Source organism: Papio anubis, chromosome 12 (genome assembly GCF_008728515.1).
Source record: "Papio anubis isolate 15944 chromosome 12, Panubis1.0, whole genome shotgun sequence".
In the NCBI taxonomy this organism is placed as follows: domain Eukaryota; kingdom Metazoa; phylum Chordata; class Mammalia; order Primates; family Cercopithecidae; genus Papio; species Papio anubis.
In genome coordinates this window covers 57,845,978-57,862,167 of record NC_044987.1, presented here as the reverse complement: position 1 = coordinate 57,862,167, position 16,190 = coordinate 57,845,978, and positions in this window count along the sequence as shown.

The window sequence follows — 16,190 nt, the reverse complement described above, 5'->3', positions numbered from 1 at the left end:
AATGTAGGAGAAACTGAAATCTTAACAAGAATGGAAATATACTCACAGACCCCTATATGGCTTAATTATGAATAACATTTACATAGTCATAACCCCAGCCAACAGGACTGCATTAGGTACGTTCGACTGTATTGGTTATTAAAGTGTTGAAATATTTCTATACTGGCTAGTAAATAGTAACCACCCCCAAGCTCCCTGGGTACCCTGTTGCCACTGCACCAGCCATCCCGCCCACCCCCTCCCCCCGCCTCTTAGAATTCCCTGGAACTTCCCAGGATCCATCAGATCCAGATACTAAAAAGACAGTACCTGGCATATAGCCAGGGGCCCCAGAACCCTGTTCAAGACATATAATTTGTAACATATAATTTTGCTTAATTTTAATACTTAAATGTTAATAGCCACACGTGGTTAATGGCTACCGTGTTGGACAGCACAGATCTAGAATGATGTGTTTTCCTGACAGGAAGCTGCTGATATAATACTTGATATGAAAGCGGTCATGGGAAACTGACCCTCCATGATAGGAATCTGGGATTGTAATATGACCTGAGTGGGCTTGAATTCAATGATGACTTCATTGCCAGTAGAAAATGGGATACTGTATCAGGGAAGAGTTCCAACCTCATGGAAGATGACAAGGAGTAACAGGACTCCAAATTGGCTTGCCACAACTCTATGGGAGCTGAAAGTAGGCAAGACCCAGTGAATCAGAAAAAGATAGTATAGCAAACAAAAGGGCCAAGAGCATGGTAGAGTGAGTTTCCTTGCCCTCAAATCCCACGAGTCAATACAATGGCCCAGATGGCAGCTATGCGTGCCTTGGGGCTGTCATGTCACCAAGGAATCGTGGGCTAAGGGCAGAACCTTTTATAGCAAGCAGTTCACAAGCCAGTCTCCTTTCCCTGGAGAGCGAATTGCTGCACATTGTGGTCACCTTGACCTACCTACCTAACTGCTTTTGTGACTAATTATATAAACTATTCAGGGTCAGAAAATGGTTAGTCCTTGCTGTTTGGGACAAACAAGAATATACAAGGATATTTGGAGGTCGGCAAACTGTATTTCCCAACAACTGTCCACGGCAGTCCATGGCACGCAATAGCAAAAGTTACTTAAACTAGCACCTTGTGAATAACTGGGATGAAATGCCTTCAAAGGCAAGTCTTTGGAAGACCAAATGGCTGCTGAAATGCACTACTAAGGTGAGAATTGTGACCAAGGATTTTAAGATGAATCAGTTGCTTCTGACGGTGCCAAAGTTCTTATAAAAAAAAAAATTCAAGCTCAGGATTCTAAACTCTCAGTTCTAGGCGTGTTCAGAGAACCAGAGAGCTTCCATTATAGCTTTAAAATATATATGTATTTATAACTAATATACAAAACTATATATAAATAGGTTAATTATATTAATATTGACATTAATTATATAATATATAATCTATTATAGCTATGGGACTAAGATCATTGAAAGGCAAACCCAAATTTTAATCCTGTGGGTGCAGAATTACAATGTTCGTAGAAATCACAGGTGCCTCAAGTTTCTTACAGGAAAGTTAGAGCATTAAATGGGAAGAAATGGGACCCTGAAATATGGAAGTGAAACATTTGGTTCACCTTGGAGAAATATGAGAATCTGGAATGCCTAAATCCTCCTGAGCTCCAGAAAAAATTTAAAAAAGAAGTTTAAGGGTCTCTTTTCTACCTAATTTCTTGGAGAAGCATGGGAATGTGATTGTTTTTAAAAAATCAATCTCTGCCTATCCAAGTGTGTGTGCATGTATGTGTGTGCATGTTGTGAGAAAGAAACAAAAATCTAGGATGAACATGTGCATAAATGTACACGCATCCCCCTAAGACCATTGGGAAACTCTGTGTTTGAAGACAGAATGTAAAAATTTAAAGCTCTTTCCAAGTCAAATGAATTTAGGTGTCCTGCTTCCTCCAGATCACTTTGGCTTTATGTCCTGCCCTGCGTGCTATTATACTGGAGGTAGGAAAGATCCATGAGGAAAAACAAACTTCTCAATAATAAATCTATCAGCCTTGGATGTATTCACAGCCTCTTGCCAAGTCTCATTCCAATCCTTCTCTTGGGGTCTCACATTTCCCTCTTCCATTTGTTCCACACTTATTATTTGTTTATTGAAATGCTCCACTTGCTGGGATAGCTCCCAAGGAAGGAAATCATCTTGCTATTTGTTGAAGTTGGGATTCCAGGGGTGAGAAGGGAGGGAGGTGAATGATTCCATGGTGCTACTGGGGCTCCAGGCAACACCCACGGAACTTCATTGGAAACTAGAGCTCCCCTTCACTGACAACACTTCACTGCAGTGATGACATTTCAACACTCTTTATTTTTCTGAGGATAAAGCAATGAGTAAGTCCAGGGACCTTCCTCTTAATTTGTGGTCTCACAACCTAGTGGTTAAGAAAGACAAGTAAAAGTTCCCATCCTGGGAGAGCAATGCAATTATAGCAATACGTGCAAGGTATCCCAGTTAAAATGGCTTTTATAGGCTGGGTGTGGTGGCTCCTGCCTATAGTCCGAGAACTTTGGGAAGCCAAGGCAGGTGGATCACTTGAGTCCAGAAGTTTGAGACCAGCGTGGGCAATATGGTGAAACTCTGTCTCTACAAAATATACACAAAAACTTAGCTGGGCATGGTGGCGGATGCCTGTAGTCCCAGCTACTCAGGACGCTTAGATAGGAGAATTGCTTAAGCCTGGGAAGTCGAGGCTTCAGTGAGCCATGATTGTGCCACTGCACTCCAGCATGGGCAACAGAGTAAGACTCTGTCTCAAAATAAATAAATAAATAAATAAATAAATAAATAAATAAATAAATAAATATTTTTAAAAAGGCCTTTATCAAAAAGATAGGGAATAATGAATGCTGGAAAGAATGTGGACAAAGGGGAACCCTTATACACTGTTAGTGAAAATGTAAATTAGTACAGCCACTATGGAAAACTTTATGGAGGTTCCATAAAAAACTAAAAATAAAACCACCATATGATCCAGCAATTCCAGGACTGGGTACTTATCCAAAAGGAAACCAATACATCAAAGAGATACCTGCATTCCCATGTTTATTGCAACACTATTCACAGCAGTCAAAATACAGAATCCATTTAAGTATCCATTAACAGATGAATGGATAAAGAATATGTGGTACATATACACAATGGAATATTATTCAGCCATAAAAAAGAATCAAATTCTGTCATTTGCAGCAAAATGTATGGAACTGGAGGTCATTGTGTTAAGTGAAATAAGCCAAGCACAGAAAGAAAAATATCATATGTGGGAGCTTAAAAACTGGATCTCATGAAGATAGAGAGCAGATTGGTGGTTACCAGAGGACAGGAAGAGTAGGAGGGAAGGGAGATGAAGAGAGCTTGATTAATGGGTACAAACACACAGTTTGATGGAAGAAATAAAACCTAGTGTTAGATAGATCAGTAGGGTGACTATAGTTTACAATAATGTATTATATATTTCAAAACAGAAGAAAATAATTTGAATATTTATAGCATAAAGAAAAGACAAATATTTAATGTGACAGATATCCCAATTATACTGATTCAATCTTTACAAATTATATGAATGTATTAAATTATCACATGTACCCCCAAAATATATACATCTATTATGTATCAATAAAAATATTGAAAACAATACTGATAAACCATTAAAAGAACAAAAGAAGTAAGTCCAAGGTGCTTTAGGGTCATTTGAGCTGTGGGCAGGAGGTGGAGAAAGAGGAAATGCTTTCCTAAACCCCATCCTGATTGGTGAGGATGAAATGGGGTTGGCATTGATTCCGGAAGGGAAAGTAATCTATAAAGGCTTGGAGGGGGAGATACTGTGATCTGTTCAGTAATGTCAGATCATTTCAAGTGACCAGAGGCCTGAGTTTGAGGGAAAGGTAGCAAACATGAGGTTGTACCCCATTTTACAGGTCTGGCAGATGATATTCAAAGAGAGGTAAAGCAGCTGGGCATGGTGGCTCACCCCTGTACTTTGGGAGGCTGAGGTGGGAGAATCACTTGAGGTCAGGAGTTCAAGAGAAGCCTGGCCAACATGGCGAAACCCAGTCTCTACTAAAAATACAAAAATTAGCCGGGCATTGTGGTGCATACTTGTACTCCCAGCTGCCCAGGAAGCTGAGGTGGGAGAAACGCTTGAACCTGGGTGGTGGAGGTTGCAGTGAGCGTTGATTGGGCCACTGCACTGCAGCCTGGGCAACAGAGCAAGACTCTGTCAAACAAACAAACAAACAAACAAACAGAGGTTAAGTGCTTTGCCTAAGGTCACACTGCTCATAAGTGGCAGAGCTGGGATGGGAATCAGGGTCTGATACAGTTATAGCCCTGGGTGCTATGAAGAATCAAGCTCCCATCCTGAGTTGAGGGCTCAAAGCCCAAGAAGAGGGATCTTGGATCAGTTGATGTTGGTGTTGGGCCATCAAATCCAGTAGGAGAGGCCGGATTGCCTTTAGTGCCCTCTAGGGGCAAGGGCAGAGGACCACCTAGCAGAAATCATTTTCTTACTGGATCTCCTTACATGAAGGGAGAACTAATGGGCACGGGCAACTGGATTAAGGTCTGGCAAATTAACACACAGAATCACAATTATAGAAAATTGAGTATGTACAGTTTCTAGTGCTCATGTTTTTGAGCTTTTCAGCCTGGTGCTAACCCCAGGAACCTTTGCTGAAGATGTCAGCCTGCTGCCCAAGTGCTCTAGCAATAATTATATACAACTATAAGTAGCTATCATTTACTAAGCTCTGAAGATTTCACATGTGTCATCTTGTTTAACTTTTTAACTATCCAACAAAGCTGATAATCCTACTCCCATTTTCAGATTAAGAAATTGGGAATCTATGAGATTTGTGACTTGAATAAGTTCATACAGCTAGTAAGAGTTAATAACAAGAGTTAAATGCTTAAATGCTTACCATGTGCCAGATTCCATGCTGTAACAGACCTTGTTGCTTGCCTACCCAGTAGCTATCCTGCCTCTTCTCTGCTAACAGAATTCTAATTTTACCCAGCAATTCATCTGGCAGGAAAAGGGGCTCTATCTCCAGTATAATTGGCCAAGCCAATCATGGTGATCCCATTCCCCCTTTGTCAGCGATTGGATTAAAGGCAGGCTTATTACCCAGCTCTGGCCAAAGATGTGGGAGAGAGTATCAGTGAGATGTTTCTGGGAAAGGTTTTCTTATTTTTAGAAAGACACAAAAGGAAGAGATGACCCTTTTCTGCTTTGTATATTGTAGCATCTGGATATAAATTTGGGAACCCTGGCACCCATCTTATGACCATGAGGGAAGCCAGCCTAGAAAAGGCTATATACCAAGGTTGGAAAAGCATTAAGATGAAAAGAAGAGTTTTTGATGAATTAACCAATCCTGAAACTTTCTTACTTCTAGACTTCCTGTTATATGAGATGATACATTTTCCTTGTGTATTCTGCCATGTTTCAGCCATTTCGAGTTTTGGTTTGTTACTTGGAGCTAAAGACATCCTAGCTGACACACATGTATTTTCTCATTTAATTTTCACCAAAAATCCATGAGGATAGTGTTATTGTCCCTGTTTTACATATTAGAAAATGAAGGCTCAGAGAAGGTGGGTAATTTTCCCAAAGTTATAGAGATAAGAAATGGCATAATAGCATTTCAACCTGGTTCTGCTTAATTCTGGAGTTCTTAACCACATCATACTAAGCAAAACAATGAAAATTAAACCTGGTCTGGCTGGCTCCAAAGGCCATGCTCCTTCCTTTGTGTTTTATTGCCTCCTAATTTATGGGATGAAATTCCAATAAACTTGAATCTATGATGTATGGTACTTAAAATATTATGTCCCATCACTCCCCATGGGATGAGGTAGGCTAGCTACACAATGCAGGGGAGGATGATTGCAAATGACGCCTGAGTTGGCTTGGTCTTGGTCCTCTGTTACCAGTGGACTAGGCCTTTCTTACTACTGTGGCTTGAGAACATCTGGCAAAATGGATAGCCTGGGTTAGGCATGGTGGCTTATGCCTGTAATCCTAGCACTTTGGGAGGCCAAGGTGGGTGGATCACTTGAGGCCAGGAGTTCAAGACCAGCCTGGTAAACATGGCTAAACTCCGTCTCTACTAAAAATACAGAAGTTAGCCAGGCATGGTGGCGGGCGCCTGTAATTCCAGCTACTTGGGAGGCTGAGGCAGGAGGATCACTTGAATCCAGAAGGCAGAGGTTGCAGTGAACCGAGATGGCGCCATTGCACTCCAGCCTGGGTGACAGAGCCAGTCTTTGTATCCAAAAAAAAAAAAAAAAAAAAAAGGGACATCCAGGCCCCAGTGAGACACAATTAGACTAACTCTGATGACTTTGTGTGTGAAATTTCTCTCTTGCCCAGGTATTTAGTCTCACCTGGATGGGTCTCACTACTTTTCCATCTGCTCTAGTGGGAAATTACTTGGCATCCTCCCTTGGCAGGGATGTCAGGAAGAGATACCTATCATCAAATGCAAGACTGGACACAATGACAGTTAAGAGCCATTCCTTTGTGAAGAGTTGAGGATTATGGAGAGGTAGGAAGGTAGATTTTTTTGAATCCACCAAAAAATATGGCAGGAAGAATGAACACAATTCAAGGAAATATTTCTGAGCATCTTGCATTCACCAGGCCCTGTCCAAGGAATGGTGATACAGGTGAATACATAACCCCTTTTGTCTAAGCTCAGCCTTGCAAAAAGGCTAAGGTGTGTGGCCATAATTTAAAAAAGAAATAGACTATACCCAGGGTTAAACAAGAAGAACAATATATGGCAGGTACCTTGAGCAAGAGCAACATGCGACTAGAACCATTAGGAGTTTTGAGAGGTGACTTGAGATGAAGTTTGTAGAATGGGTAGGCTTTGAACAGCTGGGCACAAAGGAAGAAAAGAACCAAGGCAAGAAATCTCCTTGCTTGCAGAGAAGGCCAAGTGAAATTTTGGCTGGAGCATTTTTTTGTTGTTATTTGTTTGTCTGAGACGGAGCCTCACTCTGTTGCCCAGGTTGGAATGCAGTGGTGCAATCTCGGCTCACTGCAACTTCCGCCTCTTGGGTTCAAGTGATTCTCCTACCTCAGCCTCCCAAGTAGCTGGGATTACAGGCCTGTGTCACCACACCCAGCTGATTTTTGTATTTTTAGTAGAGACGGAGTTTCACCATGTTGACCGGGCTGGTCTCGAACTCCTGACCTCAGTTGATCCACCTGCCTCGACTTCCCAAAATACTGGAATTACAGGCATAAGCCACTGTGCCGGGCAGCATTTGTTATTTATAGTGGGAGATAAGCCTAGAAAATAGCATTTGGGGTCAGCCTGGGACAGGTCCAACATGCCAGGGCAGATAACTTGGTTTGAATTTGGTAGGAAATGAGGAGCTGCTCAAGGTTTTTGATTAGAAACATGACATATTTAGCATTATGTTTTAATGTATAGTAATTCCATGGGTACAAGCAGAATTGAGGTGGGAAAAGATGGGGGAGCAGAGAGATCAATTTGAAGACTTAGGGGATCCCTTCTCCCTGACCATGTAGTGAAAATACTGTTTCTAAGACCAGCAGAGCCCAAGTGTCTGGCTTACTGCAGAAAGCCAACTTCAGTGGCTTGGGAGGAAACTCACACCTCACTCAGGGTTCCCACCCAGCTGGGAACTCACACATGTCATAGTGTACACAGCAGAGGCGCTGACAGAACCAGAGGACTGGGATCAGTTACATGGGGAGAGGAGCTGAGCTGCAGAGAATCATCACTGAAGACAGGAGGCCCCCAAAGAGCCCAAGGCAGCCTCCTTTCACCAGCTACATGGAGCTCAGAAGCAGCGGTTCAAGACTCTGGGAGGGCAGGAGGGTTCGGATTAGTGGAAGTGCGGTGCAGTCCCAGGATGTGAGGGTGGGGCAGGGGGAAGCAGGGGCGAGTCTGAAGGACCCAGCAACCCTCTTACAGAGAAGGTGGGCGAGTTCTGCATGATTACAGGGAGTGGCTCTGGCCTTTAGGCCCTAGATCCTGGAGTTGGGGGTTATGCTGCATTTCCTCTATTCTGTCACTGGCTGCATTAGCTGCCTGTGGCCCCGACGAGCTCTTTCTTGTGTCCTCCCAATTTCTTTCTACTTGATTCATCACTTATTTGAGGCTCTGAGAGTCAGTGTTGGCCAAAGACTCTGAGAGTCTTTGACAATCTCTGGCCAGACATGTACATGTCTCCTACACCTTCTTTAAGACTAGAATACCCAGCACATTCCTGCTTGACGGTCTGTGAGCATCACAAGCTTTTATGGAAGTAAGGTGGCCTGGTGAAGTCATCATTCTTTATACAGCAAATCCTGTAGGTAACATAAACAAGTGAAAAGAAGTGGTTTAAGAGAAGGTTGCAGTGTTTTAATGGATATACTTTGTTTCTTTATTTCTACAAAGAAACATGCTGTTCCCCATTTTCTGAAATGCCTGACTCTAACCTTCAACTCCTTACTTTTCACAGAGATACTGGTAGTGAGAAATATTTCTCCCCCTAAAGAAAAACAAAAGTGCAGGAGTATGAGGACAAAGAGGTGTGGTACGGACTAGCGAGTTACAAAACACATATAGCACCTATGAAGGACAAACAACGAATGACAGCCTAGTGTGGCCGGGTCACCTGATTTTTCCACAGAAGCTGGAAACCCAGAATTTTATGTAAAATTTTCCAGTTTTAAAATACTGGGAAAGCAAATGTAAAAAAAGTATGTGGGGCGAACAAAGGAGGATCTCTGGGCCAAATCCTGATAATTTACCATCTCTGTCCTACAGGGTCAGGTCTAAGTTCATTAGCTTAGAACTCAAGCCATCCGTCGCCTGACATTTATTCATCTCCCTCCACTTCTCAACTGCACGTTCACACTCTTCTCGACACACCAACCCACCTGTGGTGCCCACATCCTGATCTCTCCTGTCTTCATACCTCTGCATTGCTGGTCTCTGTCTGCAATGCATATTCTCCCTTTCTCTGCCTGGGAATCTCCTATGCAGTTTCTCATTACTCAGATCAATCCACACTTTCTTTTGACAACTACCCTTCTCTTTCTAAGTTTAGGAGCTCTTCATTCTTTCTATGCTTCCATAGTACCCTAAACTTATTTCAACCAGATCTCTTACCATACCATCCTGGAATTGCTGGTCACCTTGTCTGTTGTTCACCAGTCTGAGTACTCCCTGAGGGCAGGGACTTTCATAGTCTCTGACCTGAGAACCTAGGGTTTGGGGTGAGAAATATGCCAAGAAAGTGAAAGTATTTAATCAGATGGGAAAAATGAAAATTCAAATAAGATAGCCAGAAGCCTGAACATTGGAAGGTCTAAGAGGTGATAGCAGGTCATAAACAGAGGTCAAGCTCAGGATTCAGGAATCAGGATAATTAAAACAGGTTTGAAAGTGAAATGTGGTGAATGGTTTAAGATATAAGCTGTGGATGAGGTGAGGGTGTCTGGGGCCTGATTTTTCAGGGTGCTGAGAGTGTGACAGACACAGAGGTGGGTCTCACTGCCTTAATATGTTAGTACTGGGTTCTGCTACCAGCTTGATAGTTTGATGAGTTTCTCTGTTTCAAGGACTAATTTTCTCAGCAAACATATACTGGGCATCTACTCTGTGCCAGACACTGTCAGGCATCATAAATATAGAGAGGAATCAGATATGACCCATGTGCTTGAGCTTAAGGTCTAATGGAGGAAATGGACACATAAATAGATAATGAGAGTAAAATGAAATATATACACAACAGAAAGCAGCACATGGGTACTATGATAGCACAGAGGAAGGGCTCCAGATTCATTAAGGCACAGAAATGGTCATTTCCCTGAGGTCAGACAGCTACAGAAGTGCAGGCCCAGAATTAGAGCCTAGCACTGTTAGACTTATAAGTCCAATTTTTTTCCACTGTAGGAAACTGGGAGAAGACAGAAATCACTTTATGGTTATGGAGAAAATTTATATGTGTCAGATTGGTTAAAATGCAACTGTATGGTTCTAGGTTAAAGTCGGTTAAGAGTGATAGTTGCAGCTGGGCGTGGTGACTCACTCCTATAATCCCAGCACTTTAGGAGGTTGAGGTGGGCGGATCACAAGGTCAGGAGTTCAAGATCAGCCTGGCCAACATGGTGAAACCCCATCTCTATTAAAAATACAAAAAGTAGCTGGGCGCGGTGGCTCACGCCTGTAATCCCAGCACTTTGGGAGGCTGGAGACGCATGGATCACTCAGGTCAGGAGATCGGTGACCATCCTGGCTGGAATATGGTGAAACCCCATCTCTACTAAAAATACAAAAAAAAAAAAAAACTAGCTGGTGTGGTGGCGGCTTCGTGTAGTCCCAGCTACCGGGAGGCTGAGGCAGGAGAATGGCGTGGACCTGGGAGGCGGAGATTGCAGTGAGCCCAGATCGCACTCACTGCACTCCAGCCTGCGGACGGGAGCGAGACTCCATCTCAAAAAAAAAAAAAAAAAAAAAAATACAAAAAGTAGCTGGGCACGGTGATGGGTGCCTGTAATCCCAGCTACTTGGGAGGCAGAGGCAGAAGAATTGCTTGAACCCGGGAGGTGGAGGTTGCAGTGAGTCAAGATCATGCCATTGCATTCCAGCCTGGGCGACAGAGCAAGACTCCGTCTAAAAAAACAAAACAAAACAAAACAAAACAGTGATGGTTGCTTGAGATCTGGGAGGCAAAAGTGAATCAGCAGCCACTGCTCTCTGAAGATCATGGGGATTCATTACAACAAGAGGCGAGGAGGCACGAGCAAGTTCACTCTCCTCCACTCCATATCCAGCTCTTCCTGACTGCTGACCCTGTTGACCAATCGTAGCTCCAAACCTAGCACCAGACATTTGCAGTGGACCCACAGCCTTCTGTAGATGTCTCCATCAGCTCCTCCTCTGCAGCCCCTTTACAACCTTTGAGTGTATTTGGCTGCTAGGATTGACTTCTTCAGTGACTCCATCGATCCCTGCCTCCCTCCAAGTTCAGAGTGGCACTTTCCCAGCTGCACCCACAACTGTATTAGTTTTAATTCGTATAACAAATTCCTTATGCATTACTTCATAGTAGTTCTGTTTCCTTAGATGAACACTGAGTGAAACAAGTAATTGAAGCCTGGATGTGGTGGCCCACACCTGTAATCCCAACACTTTGGGAGGTTGAGGTGGGCAGATCACTTGAGCACAGAAGTTCAAGACCAGCCTGGGCAACATGATGAAATCCTGCCTCTACAAAAAATACAAAAATTAGCCAGTCATGGTGGTGTGCACCTGTAATCCTGCTACTGGGGAGGCTAAGGTGGGAGGATCGCTTGGCCTAGGAGGTGAAGGCTGTAGTGAGCTGAGATGGTGCCACTGCACTCTAGCCTAGGTGACACAGCAAGACCCTGTCAAGAAAGAAAGAAAGAAAGAAAGAAAAGGAAGGAAGGAAGGAAGGAAGGAAGGAAGGAAGGAAGGGAGGGAGGGAGGGAGGGAGGGAGGGAGGGAGAGAGAGAGGGAGGGAGGAAGGGAAGGAAGGAGGGAAAGAAAGAGAGGAAGAAAGAAAGAAAAGGAAGGAAGGAAAGAAAGAAAAGAAAAAGAAAGAAAGAAAGAAACAAAGGAGAGAAAAGGAAAGAAAGAGAGAAAAGGAAAGGAAAAGAAGAAAGAAAGAAAACAAAAAAGAAGGTAATCGAATAGCTAGAACAATGGACTAAGGTCAGAAGTCTAGCTTCACCAACATATCTGTAACTCCAGTGCCCTGCATTTAGTAGTTCAGAAAATATTTGTTCAGTTGATTGATGTTCAGGTTGCTTTAGGTTCTTTAGTGGTACAGGTATCACTGCAAAGAATAGCTTCTAGGAAACTTTTGCTTTTGCTTCTGTTTCTTTTCCTATGGTCACTTCAAAGGTGTATAGTCATTTATGGCCCAGGCTTTGAAGTTTTGACCCAGGACAATATCGGTTGTGTTGGCTTTATGTGCTCTTCATCTCTTGGGGTATGATAGATTTTCCTCTGGCTTCGATTTTTCCCACTCCGTCACCTTTAGTCCGTCACAAAAACAGGAAAATCCTCACTCTTGTGCATTTACTCCAAAGAAAGTATTTCACACTCTAATCAGATCATCAAAAAGCACATATTGGGTTACCCTTATGGGAATGCTCCTCTGGCCTGGCTAGGCTGGAAGTGGGAGAAACAAAAACATCTGGAAATTGAGGCTCTGCTTACTTGGGCTGGATAGACAGCAATCAACTCTGAAACACTTAATTGCAGGGAAACTTTCTCTTTGCTACTTAGACCATTCAGCACTTGCTGGGAGAAGACATGTTACATGCTCACTTTATCTTCTGGAAAGCTGGATTAAATGTTATATTTCAATTAGAAAACCATTTATGGAATGTCTGTCCTAAACTAGTCCCTCTGCTAGTTGCTAGAGATAGTGCCTTGAGGTGTTTTCAGCTACCCAGGAGGGTAACACAATGAGTTACAGCACAAGTCAGCATATAGTGCTAGAAAAGAGGCATAAACAAGGGATTATGGAAAAAAGGAGGGGGCAACAGCTGATACAGGGGTGGTAGAGTAGGGGAAGAAACCTAAGAGATGTTAAAGGATGTATAGGCAGGGGAAACTAACAGTTATTAAGCACTGAGGTTTCACAGAGGAAGGTGAATAAGCCTAACAATCATGCACTGATAATCTATCCTGTGCCAGTCACTGAGCTAGGTAGTTTACGTATTTTATCACATTAAATCTTCCCTAAAACTGGCCAGGTGCAGTGACTCACACCTGTAATCCCAGCACTTTGGGAGGCCGAGGTGGGTGGATTGCTTGAGCTCAGGCGTTTGAGACCAGCCTAGGCAATACAGCAAAACCCCATCTCATAAATAAATAAATAAATTTTCCCCATAACCCACCTGGAAGAAACTGAGGCACAAAGAGGTAATGTAATTTGTTTAAGAACTTGAAAGAGGTAGAATTGGGATTCAAATCTAGATTTCTCTGACTTCCAAGAACATTTTCTGCTCCCTCTTGTGCTTGGAGAATTATTTTCAAAAGACAGTGAGATGGATTATGAAGAACAAGAAGAAATTTGACAGACTTTGAAAGCCACAGAGGTGCAAGAAGGTGCTTGGCAGAGGAGTAATCAGAGGGGTACAGCCACAGGGCAGGGTGTGAAGGTGGCAAGGCTTATTTGAAACATTGTAGGCAGTCTAGTGGGACTGTGGGAAGACACTGCCACATGCCCATACCACTGTCTTCTCAAATTCAACAGGCCAATCATCAATTCAACACTGCTGGGGAATTCAGAGCTCAAAAAGCCTCAGTCCTTGCTCCCAAGGAGTCTCCAATCTAATTATGATCTGGTGAGATAACTGCCATTACTACTGGTTGCCTTGTATGTTTCAGCACAGGGGGGGTGTGTGTGTGTGCGTGTTTATGCACATATTCAAGCATTATTTGGACCATTTCCTTCCCATAATTATTTCTTGACACATATATACTCCCTGGGCTCTCCATAAGCGTGTGTTCCTTTATTACCTCTGCCTTCAGCAAGGCTTGAATTTGAACTACTGGACTTGGAGCGGTAAGTTTAAAGCCCATAGCATCTCAACAAATGTCCTTTCAACCCGAGAAAGACCTGACTTGATCTTCCATTAGCTCGCTTAGAAAATAATGCTCAACTCTGGGGTTGCAAAGAAAAGATCTTAATTGGAACTGACAAGAAAGTGGACACCTTCTACCATTTCTCTGCAGACTTCACAAGTGCTCAACACTTCTTGAAAGAGAGTATGACTCCAAGCCTTTCATTTAGCTGGCTGGAGCAGAGTTTTATTAAAAATGCACTTCATCTCTGGCAAATCACAGCAGAACGTCATCAACAGCTGGAAACTCTCTGAGGTGAAGACAAGTTGGATATTATATTTGGATTTATAGCCCCATACCCCATGATAGCTGATTTCCATTTCTGACAGGGTTATTATTTCCATCTTTATAAAATATCTTGAATTTCACCTTGGATAATTACTGATTATCATCAACTCCTCACCTGAGGCATCTTAGCACTTGGGTGAACCTTTAAAAACAGGGCTTTTTTTTTTTCCCCCCAAAAAATGAACTGGGGAAAACTCAGTGTGTGAGACTATGTCTTTATTTCTATTTTCATTTGCAGTCCCCTTTGGTTTTCTGATGATCAAGCCATTCATCAGTGTCAATTCACCATCCAGAGTACAGGCATTGTTTTTGCCACTTGGGTTCCAACATGGATTAAATGGTAATAACTTGTGGTACTAAGTGTGGTGGTACTATGGTAAACATAGATCCAAAAAGTTCTAGGGCATAGATAAGATTTCAGTGGCCATGTAAGGTTTTTATTCAAGGATGTACATCACAATCTTCTAAAATTTAATAGAGGTCTGCAAGTTATTCTGACAAGTACTCCCAGTTGAGGACCACTAAGAGTCTAACATCCTTTATCTTGCTTTTCGAGATCCCCATTCTATGTGTACTTTTTTTTTTTATGTCTTCATGCCTTTGATTTTCCTATTTCCTCTGCCTTGCTATCTTTGATACTCTCTCCTCACTACTCTGCCTAGTAAAATGCTGTTCACTTTATGAGGTCTAGCTCAAATGCCACCTCTGCTATGAAGCCTTTTGTGATAGAAAGAATCCTTCTTTTTATTCCCCTAGTCTCATAGCACAGCACCTTTAGGAACATCCTGTGTTATTACCTTCTTCTATAATGTATACAGCTATCTGCATGTCTATCTTCCCATCCCATCTTCCCCACTCAACTATGAGCCCCAGGAGAATAAAGGTTGTATCTTTTTAGTATTTTTTATACACAGGGTCTTGCTCTGGCACCCAGGCTGGAGTGCAGTGGTACAATCACAGCTCACTGCAGCCTTGACCTTCCAGGCTCAAGTGATCCTCCTGCCTCTGCCTCCTGAGTAGCTAGGACTACAGGTATGTGCCACCATGCCTAGATACTTTTATATATATATATGTGTGTGTGAGTGTGTGTATTTTGAGACCGTCTTGCTTTGTTGCCCAGGCTGGAGTGCAGTGGTGTGATCTCAGCTCACCGCAACCTCCACCTCCCAGGTTCCAGTGATTCTCTTGCCTCAGCCTCCCAAGTAGCTGGGACTACAGGCATGTGTCCCCATGCCCAGCTATTTTTTTTTTTATTATTAGTAGAGATGGGGTTTCACCATGTTGGCCAGGCTGGTCTCAAATTCCTGACCTCAGGTGATCCACCTGCCTGGGCCTCGCAAAGTGCTGGGATTACAGGCGTGAGCCACTGCGCCTGGCCTCGATTTTTTATTTTTTTGTAGAGACAGGGTCTCACTATATTGCCCAGGCTGGTCTTGGAACTCTTGAGCTCAAGCAACCCTCCTGTCTCAGCCAGCCAAAGTGTTGGGATTACAGGTGTGAGCCACCTTGCCTGGCCTAAAGGTTGTTCCTTATTCATCTTCATGTCTCCAGGGCCTAGCATGGAATGGGGCCTGGTGCTCATTCTTTGAATAAATGAGGAAGCTGATACCCCCAAAAGTGAAGAGACTTTACATTGGTCCACTTAATTTAGTCAGATCTGGGCTTCCTCTGCATTTATTCAGTAAATTGCTTATAAAGAAACATGTGCAAGGATGTGAAGGAGAAGGACCTAAAAGGCCATGATATTAGTTTTAAATACTATTTCTAAAACATCACTTTCCCAACAAAAGCAATAATAGCTCGTTTAATCTGAATTAGTAATGAAAGAATGGATATCAACTTGAACTTGAGGATGCATTTTCAGGAAAGCAATCTCAAAAAGTTCTAAAACTTTATTGACTGGCTCAATCAGTGGAAGAAATACTAGCCTGAAAATTAGGAGACCTGCTTCCTGGTTCCTGCATGACTTAGAACAAATTACCTCACCTTTCCAGGTCTCAGACGTCTCTTATGTAAGATGAGGCAGTTAAAGTGGAATATCTCTGAGGTTTCTTCTAACTCTGAGGTTCTATATCCTTAGCCAGAATCATTAGTTGGCTGATGTCACGGTTTCTTTATTTTGGCTCTACTCCATATTTAGGAGAATGAATATTCTTAATAAGATAGAGTTTCACAAAATACATTATGACATTATAATGATAATACAAATACCTAAAAGGAAACT